Source organism: Triturus cristatus, chromosome 10 (assembly GCF_964204655.1).
Source record: "Triturus cristatus chromosome 10, aTriCri1.1, whole genome shotgun sequence".
In the NCBI taxonomy this organism is placed as follows: domain Eukaryota; kingdom Metazoa; phylum Chordata; class Amphibia; order Caudata; family Salamandridae; genus Triturus; species Triturus cristatus.
The window spans coordinates 1093926456-1093936164 of record NC_140593.1 but is presented as its reverse complement, the minus strand read 5'-3'; the positions used below and the strand labels follow the sequence as shown (position 1 = coordinate 1093936164).

Below are 9709 nucleotides of genomic sequence, written 5' to 3'. Positions count from 1 at the left end.
CCAACCTTTTCATGGTGGGATCCTTGCCATGAAAAGGTCAGCGGAAAGGAAGGTTGTGATACCGCTGCAACAGATAGCGCCTTTCCCCACTGCCACACCCGTGGGATCCTAGATCCTGCCTGTGGCGGCGGTCTTGTGGCAATCCAACCACCATGATCCTAATCGGGCAGTTAGACTGCCGAGGATGCGGCGGTCGGACCGCTAACGCGATTACGGCAGTCTTAAGACCGCCATACTCATAATCAAACAGGGATTAAAAGGAAACTTTCATTGTGTGCGTTAGATCTTATAAAGTGTATCTTATACATATGTTCACAAGACAGTGTCAAGGATTATAAAAGGTATTATCATTTGTACCTTTTATCCTACAACCTGTATCTTATACAAACGTTTAATCACCTGTTTGTATAATATGATGCCATTATCAGTGCTCCACCTCAGGACTACCCCTTCTTTCGTTCGTTCTTGTTGTCAGGTAGGGTAATCCTCTTTCCCTCTCCCTTTAACCATTGCATCTTGTTCGATGATGAACGAGGATGCGTGGTATCCTCCATAGTGGTTCCCTCATTGCATATGCCCCCCTCTGTTCTTTAGTACAATAGAACATTCCGATATGACATACCAACTCTTGAGAGAGTGTTCCCTCAGTTAACAGCTGTACCTGTGCTGTGGCTGGGGTGTTACCACTAAACCTCTCTTCAAGCACCCCGTCCTCCTGGTCATTCATTCAATGGGGCTTATTTATGAGAAGTGCTGCATCGCTGCGACAAAGCAGCGATGCGACACTTCTCAGAGTGCCCTCTTCGCCGACACCATCCAAGGGCCATATTTACTGTATGACACATCATGTGGCAAGGAGTTACAGTTGCGTCAAAAATAAACTTGCAGAACTGGATGAAGGTCTGTTTAGGGGCACCAAACTAATTCCCCTCTGAGAATGTGAGAGAAAATCAAAAATAAAGCACATGAAGGCTAAGGGTGGGCGTAGTTCGCGAAGTAGCACTTCGCGAAGCTACGCAAAGTGAAGTTTGCACTACGCGAGCTACGCGTAGCACTTCGCGAACTGCGTAGTAACATGCTTGCACTGTGCAAGATGTTGTTTTCAATGATTGCACAGTGCGGACAAGCAACCGGCACTGTACAATCATTGAAAATGGCATCTTGCACAGTGCGAGCTGTAGTTTTCTGCTGCTCGAGTAGATCTTTACTCAAGCGGCAGCTTTCTCAACGCGAACTGGTAGTTTCTCATCGTGAGCGGTCGCGAGCATACGCGACCCCTCGCAATGAGAAACCTGACCTCCTCGCGTTGGGAATCTCGCCGGGAGGTTTATTTTCCATGCTCGCGATCGCCAACTTGATGTTGCTGATCGCGAACAAGGAAAAAGTCTCGCCGGGATGTCATTTTGCTTGCTCGCGGTCGCCAACTTGACGTTGAGGACCGCGAGCAAGCAGAAAATGACCGCAGCACTACGCAACACTACGCTACGCGCGTTCGCACTGTGCTACGTGCAATTCGCGAAGTAGCGCGAACTTCGCAAACTACGCGAGCGTAGCGTAGTGCTTTGCCCAGGCTTAATGAAGGCCAATGTGGTGTTTCCAAGATCAAAAAGAGCAGGGCTTTAAGTGGGCCGGGTCTCACCGGGTCTGAGCACCGGCCGTTTTTTAAAGGGGGCCTCGAAACGGGTCTCTATCGGGCTCTTTTTTTCTGCCCTGGCACAGGCGGCCCGTTTTTTTTCCAGACTGCAGTGAGAGCAGGCACATCGATGTGCGCTGCTCTCACTGCTCACTTCTCACTAGTGTAGAAGTTACAACATGACGTCACGCCAGGTGAGCGTTGTAGGGGAAGGGAAATCCTTTAAAGAGAGTCATTTTCTCGCTGGATTTCTTTCCCTTCTCTTTTTGAAATTCAGGAGCAGCAACATTGTCGTGGGGTCACCAGGGCTTTAAGTGGGAGCTTTTTAAATAATATTCAAGCCATAGTTGCTGCTTATTTATCTTATGCAACTAACGACCATTGACAAAGCCAATGGTCCTGACTTGTTTTAGGTATGATGTTACTTGTTGTACCATATATCTAGTTGCAATGACAGAAACAGCAAAATACAAGTCGGGCAGCACACTATACTAAACATTTTTAGCTTACGTGTTTTTAAGCCACGCCCTTAATTACATTGACCAAGCCCCTTTGAGAGACCCCCCCACACTTTTTTCATGCCACTTAAAGCCCTGAAAGAGAGACTCCAAATGGAATTTTAGAGGTCTGCACATTCAAAGTGAAGTAAGGGGACTGTGTACCATGCTATGAGAGCACAAAGATCTTAATCACAAGGAAATCCCCCATGCATGTGCACAAGCTTCCAAACAACCCATGGACCGAATTGGTCATGGACATAATTGGTCCCATAGTTGGGGAAAACATAACACCCTACATTAATGTCCTGTTAGATCTATTCTCCAGTTCGCCAGACATCAGAATTTCTTCAGACATTAGTTCAAAGAGTGTCATAAAGTTTTTAACAGACATATTTGCTAGTAAACGGCTACCATTGACTATACTAAATCAGAAAACGTATCTGACGTATCTGTATGCGCAAAAGTGGCGCATTGCTGGGGTGTTGCGGAAAACAGACGCAACTCCAGCAAAGTGTGTTCTTTCACATGGAGCGAGTCCCATGTGAAAGAGCCTGTGTCACCCTTACGACTGCCATGAGGCCGCATAAGGTTTTGCCACAATGGCGTCCTAGAAGTGGCGCACTCAAATCTTATAGATTTCACGGCGCCACTTCTACGAGGCTTGGATGCTGGGGATCTCCCACCCTGCATACATCATACCTGACGCAGGTATAATGTAGCACAGGGGTTTACAAAGTGACGCATCTGCCTAGATGCGTCACTTCATAAATATGGCGCAACGTGGCGCATTATTTACGCCACCGCAGCGTCACAAACAGTGATTCAACGGTGGCGTAAATGTGACTCACGGTCCTCATAAATAAGCCCCATGTTTCTACAGAATGATGATGGGATCGTAAGCAATTTACAATCTGAGGTGATGTGTAAATGACCTCATTGTCCCATCACGTCAATGGCGCGCACAGTTTCCAGAGCAGAGACTGTGGAACCGATTGACCGAGCACCAGCATCCCATGGGTCTCATGCGCCATAATGCAAAACAAGAAAAATGGCCCCCCCTTAATGCTAAGGTTTTGTAGTAAAAGAGAGCCACAGCTGGGTACTTCAGCCCACAACACCTCTGCACCCCAGTGGCACTCCACCTCCTGCAGTACACACCTGTGAGCGTACATCTGCAATGCTTGAAATGGAAAAATAAAAGTGCCGGTACTCCGTACCGGACAGTACCGGCCCATTTAAAGCACTGTTTTTACATCGGCCTCTTTAACCACTCCCTCAGAGACGTTCTTAGGAGCCACAACACTTTGCCTCTCTAGGCTTATAACAACGCTATGATGTAAGGTAGAAGTAATAGACCCAGAACCACAGAAATGTAATTACAACATACCGTACATATTTTTCTTAAAAAACACACAACAGCAGGCAAGATTCTATTCCCCGATTTTCCAAACTCATAGGTGGTAAAAACTAAAAGAAGGGGGTATGCTATTAGCAATCTTTAGGAAATCTAAAAAAAAAACGATTATAAAAAGTTATATGAATATTAGTTGGTTGGCAAATATAGCGTTTTCAAATGAACAGGCAGATGAATGTAAGAATATTTTTAGAGGCCAGCAGCAAGAGGGTTAACACAGGCGCCTTAAAAGGCCCCCACTTCTGCGCGGCACGCAGGAGCCCAGCCCAGGGAATCCGCGGAGCGCTGCTCGGTTGCCAGGGGCATGCGGTATGGTCTCCGTGGCTCAGCCACCATCACGGTCGCCTGGGATGATATTCTGAAACCGAGCGCCGGTTCATTCCGGATCGCCGCAGCTACCCGCTGATCCGAAAGAGCGGCGCGCGCGCGCTGCTAGCCTCCCGCGGGAGCGCGCGGAAAGTTCGCACGGATTCGGAGGAGAGGATGCGCGGCGAAACTCATTGGCGGCTTTTTGCAGTGGGAACCCATAGGGTTGTATTCTGGAGAAACAGCGACTCTGGTGACGTGCTCATCCGCGGATAAACAGCAGCGCAAGGTAAAGTGCTTTCCTATCAGTTACAGAGGCAATCGCCCCGTGTTGTTATTTATTCGGTGTCCATTAAAACTGTAATTACCAATATAATGTGCCAGTGCCACAAGTGCTTGCTGGCGGATATATGTGGTTTAGCAGCGCGTTCAATAACACGCTCTGTATTCCACGTCCGAATGATATGAGCGTTTTGTGATAGAAATGTTGAAAGGCGGACCCAGCTTTGCGGTTAGCACAGTCAATGACCTGAAAATTAAATGCAAACAGAGCAGCAAACACTACACTCACTGAGCTACCTCACAGGCTAACACGCTCATTTGCCATGCATCTTATCCACAAACGTATCTAACGAGATAATGATTTTTTAACTTTCGATTTTAGGATGGAAGAAAGCTTCATACCACACTTTAATCATATAAAGAGAAATGGTGATTTGAATACCAACTTGGAGTTGCTTCAATGTTTTTTACTACAAAAGTAGAACATATTTCGTAAAAAATCGAAGTTGGGATTGAATTTTTCCGCATGAAAGCCCTGACTCCTTTTTGTAGCTGTCGTTTTCTTCACAAGAATTAGGTTAAAGAAGCCCTTATGTGCTTCTAGGGAGCTGAAAGTGGATATAAAACAAACAGTAGATCCCGCAGCATCAATTCACAGCAAGCTAATAAAAAACAAACAGCCTGCTTGTCGCAGGACCTCCCAGGCACTGACCTGGAAACGCATGTATACATTAGTCTTTGATGAGTAAGTACACACTCACGGGCAGACGGATTTGGGTCAAATAATTCTGTTTCTGGGCTCTCTTGTTTTATGACAGGGATTGGGAGTCCGATGAGAAGTGGATTCTTGTTTCTTGTGGTATAACATAACCAGAAGCATAAGGTGTAGTGTGATGCAGAATTTATATAGTGCTTCATACTCCAGATGAAGCCGCTAAGCGCTAAATAGAAAGGCAAGAATGTTTGTAAACTTCTGAAGTTGCTGCCATGTTCTTGAAAATGGACCCTCTTTCACAAATTGCCCCTATGTTGCTAATTCTGAGCTCAAATGATTCTTTCTGCAGTTTCCAATCTCATATACACAGTGTGGGCAGCTGGTAGTTGTCTCTGGGGTGTGCATGTTCACTTCCATTGCACTAACCTAGCAACGAGGGGACCAAGACATGGCCCTGATTAAGACCTTGCAGATAAATACTGGAAGGTGTCTGAGCCAGAAATACCATGTAATCACCTCCTTTCTTCTAAGCACTCTAGGTTGGCCATCAAACAGATATTGTTTGGAAAAATCTTAGACTTGGTTTTAAAAATCTCTCAACTCTGCAGGACGGGTAGCTCAGTCACCGGACTATGCTATCAGTCCCAGGTTCAAATACTGACATACCAGCCTAAGCCGTTATTCCCTCAGAAGTCTACATATTTAAGACCATTGAATAGGATTATTGTGACGTGTGTTGTTCAAGCGCCTAGTGACAGTTCAGCTTGCAGTCTGTGCTGCCTGGATGGTCATTGTTATATGTTTTCCACATACCACCATTATTTCCTTTACAGGTTCAATAATAAATCTATTACATACAGTACACGAAGCAGTTAGTCTTGACACTACTAACTTTGGAGCAAGAACACAATGGGAAAGATGGAATAACCCCTCTTTGCAAACTAGAGTGTGCGAATTGTTCAACCAGTAGTGGCTGGTATCCGCGCTGATTGGTGGGGCAGGGGGGAAAGGGGGAAAGGGAGGGAGGGGGAGACTAATGACTACAACAAAATACAAATTAAAAAATAACTTACATTCTCGTCCTGCTGCACCGCCGCATTGCCGCTCTCATCCTTCTACTCCTCACCAGCACAGACTCCCAGAATCCACTGCAGCCAATCATGACGCTGCTCTCATTCATGAGAGCAGTGCCAGGATTGGCCTGAGCGCCCTGGATGTGCGCTTCAAAGGAGACTAGGAGCCTGTGACTGCTGTCTCCAATCCACCAATGCAGTTTGTGTTGGAGAGAGCTTCAGTGCGCATAACGCTTTGGCCGACCCGAGACGGCGGGCCAGAGCGTGTGCATATATTACGGCTCCCGTGAGCTATCGGGCTGACGAGCCCTGGTTCTGCACCTGCGCGCCATGAGAGGTATTTGACCTGTTTTAATTACATTTTGGCAGTCCACTCGGCACCCCTTTACATTGTCCTGCTCCCTGCTGACGAGAGGCAACTACCTCGAAACACGTGTCCAGGGATGGCTAAATGCAACACATACTTTTTTCTTTTTACACATCGTGGCATAGGCGTACCCGCCGTCACCACTACATTCACCACAGTCCTTTGGGGCAACTTGCTGGTGTGACAAGCAGTGTGCGACCAACTTGTGTGCATATATTACGGCTCCCATCAGCTATCGGGCTGACGAGCCCTGGTTCTGCACCTGCGCGCCATGAGAGGTATTTGACCTGTTTTAATTACATTTTGGCAGTCCACTCAGCACCCCTTTACATTGTCCTGCTCCCTGCTGACGAGAGGCAACTACCTCGAAACACGTGTCCAGGGATGGCTAAATGCAACACATACTTTTTTCTTTTTACACATCGTGGCATAGGCGTACCCGCCGTCGCCACTACATTCACCACAGTCCTTTGGGGCAACTTGCTTGTGTGACGAGCAGTGTGCGATCAACTTGTGTGCATACGTCATGCACACTGATTACAGTTCTCACCACTCTCCCTCCTTGACTGTCCCGTGATGGCCCCACCCCCAAGACTAGCCCAGGAGGGAAAAATAAAATGATAATGAAGCTGGTTTATAATAATTTTAGTTTTCCATTTTTTCAGCTGCTGGTGGGGGGCGGGGGGTGACGCTCCTCTGCCATAGCAGAGTATCCGTCACAGTGTATACCTACTGGTTTGAGAACAAGGATCCTATATGCAATGCAACCTTTGTGGAAAGTGGAGATGGGCAAACCAACAAATTGACAGAGCCGGGAAAAGGGTCTGGCTTGGCTCTTAGAGTCCATGCCCGAGACGAACTCTGAAAGTGATGCAACAAGCATCCCAAAAAATATGATAAAATCTCTTCCGAATTAAAAAAATTGCATTTCTTTAATATGTCAAAGCTTTGGCATTAATAAGTCACATTATATCACTGCAATGAGAAGTACTTATTAAAAGCGAAACGTTTTTAACATGAACGATCAGTGAGCTATGAGGTAAGACTGTTGTCATGTAAAGCCTGCACGTGGCCCAGATTATTTGAGAGCAAAATAGACTATTGAATTAAACAGAATAGATTTTTGTACAACTGGTATTCTGAGTTCACATATGTGAAAGTGCTTTCATACTCCACGAGGAAGAAAAAAGAATTTTGGTGAAATCAAATTTTGCTTTAGATCACACAATTTAAGCAGTGAGGGCGAGATTAAGCCAGGTTTTCTGGATTCACTTTGTGCATATCCACCAGTCAAAGGATATCTATTTGTCTTCTCTTATGTTAACCCCTTCAGTGCCACGCCCTTTCCCCCTCCTGTGCCGGGCGTTGCATTAGTGGGTGGGGTTCATGACGAGATAGTCTCGTCATGGGCACAGCGCGACCATGCTCCATGACGAGACTATCTCGTCATGGGCACAGAAGAGGTTAAAGCTTTGTTTTCACCTCTCCGCAGTTTTGATATAGCACAAACTTGACTAAGAGTTATATTCATTGTTTCTAGGCATAAGAAGATCAAGGGCCTGATTTAGATCTTGGCGGACGGGTTACTCCGTCACAATAGTGACAGATATCCCATTCACCGAAATATAAATCCCATAGGATATAATGAGATTTATATTGGGGCAGACGAGATATCTGTCACCGTTGTGACGGAGTTACCCGTCCGCCAAGATCTAAATCAGGCCCTAGGTGATTTGCTTAGATTCAAAGGGTGATCCGACACCGAGACTTGAACCTGTCTCCCCAGTTCCAAAGTCGGCAGCTCTGGGCTTAAGGCCACATCCTGGGCAGAGAGAGTGAGGCACGTAAAAGCCGCATGAAAGTTTGGGTTGATATGGGCCTGAGGTTCCAACAGGACCTCAAGCTGAGCCAGGCTTCAGGCTCGAGCCTGGCTTAAGCTTTCAGTGGCTGGCCCACATCTAATAGAATGTTCCTTCAACATTGACTATTCTTACAGGATCAAAAATGACCTGGCTAATAAAAATTATTTAAGCAAGTCGCAATTTGCAACACCTGTGATTTGTGGTGACTGCAGGAATGGTAGCCTCAAGGAGACAGCAGACCTCTGTAGTGGCATTTAAGTTCTCAGTATGGGAAAAAAAAATTAAGTAGCCTGTGTCAATTAAAGGGACAAGTGCGGCTTTAAAAAAAGGATTTGCATTTGGGGCATATTGGTGGAGCAAGCAGTGGTTCTCTGGACTACTCCCTAATGTCAGCCCTCCCCCCAAATCCCCCTCCCACCACTGGACTTGCTTCCCAAACTCAAGTGTCATTATGTAATCAACGGTTTGCTAACACAACACTGTGCAGAAAGCATTGATACATTCCATTACAACCCTGAAATGTGATACCCTTTTCAAGCCCCCCTCCTAATTATGATTCTAAATGATTTGCAGAACAAATTGTGCATGTGTAAACGAAGTTTATTTTTACCTCACAAAAGATGGTTTATAAATCCCAAAACACTCTTTTATGGTTGTAAATCTGATGATTTTGCAAATCGCAGGGTTTGCGACTGAAAAACTGTTTCATACATTTAGACCTGTGAGCATTATTTTGTGACAAACAGTGACCTCCATATTTAAAGTTCCAATTGGAATAAGATATGTGTTTTTTTAAGCTCAGGACTACTGAGCTAACAAATGTTGATTCTAAAGAAAGCAGTAGCAGGGACACAAATTGAAGTATGAGTGAAAGTGCACTGCAGAATAAACACAAGAGGCAAGAGGGTACTTTAACATTAAGCTGTGCCTGGGAAAACTGTTGGTTAACCTAGACTAGCAGACACATAATTGACGTGTATAGATAAAATACATTCTACATATAGACACACACACACATATATGTTCAGTGAAAAAACGACAGGTTTCAGGGACGTTATAGTTAGGAATTAGTATTTTAAAAACTTTAGAAATTCACGGAAAAAAATTCATACACTCATTCATTATTCAATACACCTTGGCGTATATATATATATAACATTCTTAAACTTTTTAGAAACACTCACAGTCATTGGATGATGTCATCAGTGATGTCATTTGAAATGTCATCAGTGATGTCACTGACATCATCAGCAGTGCATTGCCGGGGTGCAAGTTATAGATAGCTCAGCTAACTACAACAGCGGAATTTCTCTGGTTTTGTACGGGTGAAATGTCAGACTAACTATAACATCACTCTAACCTTTCGTTTTTTCTGTGAATTTCTAAGGTTTTTAAAATGCTAATTTCTAACTGTAATGTCCCTTCAACCTATGTTTTTTCTGGGAATTTCTATGTTTTTTAATTAGAAGTCACGTTTGCAGAGTGGTGGAGAAAGGGGCCTGGGCCCCCAACCAGCTCTCCAGAATTCCACTGTGTAGGACTTACAGGAAGTACCAG

At 45.2% G+C, this 9709-nt stretch overlaps 1 protein-coding gene across 1 annotated transcript in view; it reads left to right on the top strand.

Annotated features, from left to right (window-relative positions):
* Window positions 1-4006: 4006 nt before the first annotated feature.
* GPER1 (G protein-coupled estrogen receptor 1) overlaps window positions 4007-9709 on the top strand; it is an 85204-nt gene continuing 79501 nt past the window's right edge. Inside the window, exon 1 of the mRNA XM_085630221.1 lies at window positions 4007-4142. The gene's annotated coding sequence lies outside the window, so the exon portion shown is untranslated. The remainder of the gene's footprint in view (window positions 4143-9709) is intronic.